This window comes from Protopterus annectens, chromosome 13.part0 (assembly GCF_019279795.1).
Source record: "Protopterus annectens isolate FY-2018-M chromosome 13.part0, PAN1.0, whole genome shotgun sequence".
Lineage (NCBI taxonomy): Eukaryota > Metazoa > Chordata > Ceratodontiformes > Protopteridae > Protopterus > Protopterus annectens.
In genome coordinates, this window is record NC_056747.1 from 228,134,165 (window position 1) to 228,138,570 (window position 4,406).

Genomic DNA, 4,406 nt, shown 5'->3' on the forward strand with positions numbered 1-4,406 from the left:
AAGCCTGTCTACCTGACATTGCAGCTATTACAGAAACCTGGTTAAAGCCCCACATTAAAGATGACATTATTACATATGGTTATAACATAATTGGATTAGAACGACCAAACAAAACGGGAGGAGGCATCGCCATCATGTATAAAGACAAACGCAAACTTGAGTTATTAAATTGTACTTCTCCTCACCTTCCTAAGTCTGAAATTCTAACAACACGCTTAACAATAAACCCTAACAAAACAATTATTATCATAACTTCCTACCTCCCCCCCAGGAAATAACCTCCTTATAATTGAAAGTCTCCTTGCCTAGGCCTTGACCAATTTTAACCAAGAAACCATTATCTTAGGAGACTTTAACCTTGACTGGCACACCTGCAACTCCAATAATCCCTCCAATTTCCTAAACCTTTTCAACTTCACTCAAATCATCTCCTGCCCCACAAGGTAAGATAAACACTCTAAAAAGCAATCCACTCTTGACTGGATACTTACCAATACACCCAATCTAGGTTACTTAGCAGGCTGCCTTCCACACACAAACACTGTGACCACTCACCTACCTTCCTGTATAGAAAGAGTACAGTCACATTCCAACACAATATTCAAAATTGTCCACAACAAGAAAAACTTCTCCCCCTTCACGTTCAACCTCCTACTTCAGCAAACTAACTGGTCACCTCTTAACCACCTCCCACTTGATCAGGTAGTTAACTTCTTCAATAATACCCTTCTAAAAATTCTTAACGACCTTGCACTCACAAGAAAAATTAGAGTAAAAAGTAGGCACATACCTTGGTTAACTAAAGATACCATCGCACTAATGAAACAAAGAGACAGAGCATGGTCAACTTACCACTTTTCTAAAAATATACAAAACTATATAACATATCAACAACTCCATAATCAGGTGAAAAGACAGATAAAAGTGGACAAGAAAAACTACTTCCACTTATGTCAAAAATAACATCAATATAATCCCAACCAATTTTGGCAAAACATTAACTATCGTCTCAACCCAGGAAAAACTCCAACCCCCACTCCAGCTACCTCCAACACTACAGTCGCAATAGCTACACAATTCAATTCACACTTTATTAACTCAATCTCTTCACTTCTTGGAAATCAATCTGCCCAACCTCTCACCATACCCAATCCCTCCCCTGACTCCCCCACCCCCCTTCTCCACAATCCAAACACACTACATAAAATCACTCCTTTCCAAGCTCAAACCCTGCTCTCGTGCTGCTGACCAACTGCGGAATGATTTCCTTAAAACTGTTTCCCCCTCAATTGCCTATCCCATAGCAATTGTGATAAACCGCTCTATCTCTGAACAATATGTCCCCCATCTTTGGAAAATATCTCATCATTCCACTACATAAAGGAGGCCCCTCTAAAGAACTAACTAATTACTGTCCCATAGCCATCCTCTCCTTCACTCTCAACTCCTCTCCCACCTCCTAAATCATAGCCTCCTCTCCCCCATACAACATGGCTTTAGACCAAAATACCAAAATGCACTTCCCTGCTATCTTTCACTAACACCATACAGGGTCTCATCAACGATGGTCAAATGGTCTCCTCTATATTTCTAGACATGTCAAAAGCTTTTGACACAGTCTCCCACGAAATTCTACTAAATAAATGATCATCCCTTGGTCTGAACTCACTAACTCCTCTCCTGGTTCCATAGTTATCTCTCCAACTGTCAGCAAGCCACCAAGTAGGAAAACACCCTGTCTCCCCTACTACCCATCACTGTTGGAGTGCCTCAAGGCTCCATTCTTGGATCCCTCCTCTTTACTATTTTTACCAATGACCTCAGCTCTGCAACCCAACTAGCTACCATAGTCCAATATGCTAACGACTCTACACTAATCTGCTCAGCCTCCATAACCCAGGATCTACAACTGACTTTGCAAAAAACTATCTCATTAATCATCACCTCAAGCTAAACCCTAACAAAACCAAGTTAGTTGTTTTCACTTATAATAAACCCAAAACTTGGCTAATGCCTGTCTCTATCCTCTCCATAGGTGGTACCAAAATAGAACCCCCTGATCAAACCAAACTCCTTATTGTCATAATTGATGACAACCTAAGGTTTGAAACTCACATCTCCCTCACCATCAAAAAAGTACATGCTAAACTAGGCTCCCTATATAGAATCAAACCTTACCTTACAGACAGTGCCAACGTAGCCACTGCCTGCACTCAACTACTCTCTACCCTCCTCTATGGCTCCCACATTTTTACAAATCTTCACAAATCAGACATACATAATCTTGAATCATGCTACAACAAAATTGCCAAATTTGCTACCAGCCACCCCTAGAGAACCCACCACTGCACAGTACTCACACAGCTCAAATGGCTAGAATTCCCAAACCTGCTCACACTAAACCAATCGACCATAGCCCACAATATAATATGCCAACCAAATGACTTCCCAGCAATCACCAGCCTTATCCACACTAGCAATAGTCATAGATTAAGATCCTCTAACAAACTACTACTAAACATCACCCAAACCCACAACACTCAAGGCTCTACCTTCTACTCACATAAAATTGCCAAGCTCTGGAACACCCTCCCCCAACTAATTGCAAAAAAGGCCTTGCCTTCATGAATTCAAACACCTCCTTAAAGAACATCTAGCTCAACACTGGCTTTGCTCATGCCACACTCCTGGCTAGGCCACCCAACTCCACTTTCATCCCCGATCACTGCTCTTTCTCACATTCTGTTTTTCATAGCTACAACCAATATCTTGCTTCAGTAACTTGATTCCCCCTCTATTCTGAGTTAGCTTTGGTAACTCAATTTCTGCTTTGTCTTTCAACTATAATGGTCTTCCTGGTGGTTCATCTTTCACTGTTCTCACCACTACTCATGCTGTTTAAACCCCCTCTTAAACTGTTTCCATTTTATCCTATAACTTTGAAACAAACATAGCCAGCTTATTCCTTGATACAATTGTTCTTTTTTTGTCTTTTGTTCAATTGTTTAAAAAACATGTTATATGTGCAGCTTAATTTGTACAATTCTGTTAGCTATATGTAAGTAACGACTGCTTATGTATGTATTTGGAGTGTTACTCCCGGTATTAACTACATGTAAGTAACTATATCTATGTCTGGAGCTTTTCTCCCCATGCCTCCACTGGAAAAGGGACTCGTGCCCAGTCGGACATTACCCAGTATACAAATGAAATAAATAAAATAATATATATTTGGCTGTTTGTGAAGAATGTCGGGCTTTTTATCTAGGAAAGACCAACAGGTCCCTTAAATATCGTATAAGAGAACATCTGTATAATATCAGCATACATTGCTTGAATAATGTCCTAGCTAAACATATTAATGAAAAGGGGAACCACCATACTTTTAAATATATGGTTGTAGATGTAGTAACACCCACAAATTGGTTAGGAGACCTTAAAACCTACACTGAATCAGTAGGGGCCAAGTGGATTATAAGACTTAGAGCTGACTGTGGAAAAGGCTTGAACGATTGAGTCTCCCTTTACCCTTTTTTAAAGTTGAAGGGGTGCGATGAAGCATGTCTATTATTAGTGGCATTACTGGGGGTGTTTGTCTTTAAGGTCAGCACATGAAAAGGTGAACCAATTAACATTTAATTGAGTAATTAATTAATTTGATGTGTTTTAAATTACACTATATAACTGTGTTAGTTAGTTTTTGTTTTATGGTCTGAAGAAGCACTTTGTGAAAGTGCTTACCTGTTAATAAAAGTTTTATATGTGAATTTGGAAGAAGCTATCATACTTTTGAAACAAGCCTGGCTTGTGCTGTGGTCCTATTGTTTTTTTGGATTGTGTACTGATGCTGTCATTTCACAGGATGTATAGGCCATAGACTTAATTAAGTAGCTCAGTAGTTCAAATCTACTGTATATAGGACTGAGACCTTCCAGAATACAGGCCCTATCTTTGTTATTGTAACAATGTCCAGTATTGCTAGCTATGCCAGGAGAAGTAGGGCAGTGGATGTGTAACATATGCCAGCATAGCTAGCTGGAGTTTTGTTAAGTATTATATGTCATTTGCATATCAAACTGCTTTGTACAGATGCTTGTGTTAAATAAAAATATTTGTAAAGTTGTGTGCGTTAAAAATGTACCAGCAATGTGTCCTGCTGGACAGAAAAGAAATATACATGTATGTCAGACTATACTATTGTAACTGATTAAATGTATATATTTTAACAGAGCATACTGGAAGAGAAGAGGTTAAGCTCAGCCCCAGCTAACTTTTAGAAAAATATCCTGAAATTAAATTACCTGGTTTAGGCCATTAAGATTGTATCTTACAGTTCTGATTGCAGCTGCAGACAAAATGTCTGTGAAAACAAGGACTAGGAATCCTGTTGTATTTTCCTTAGCAAT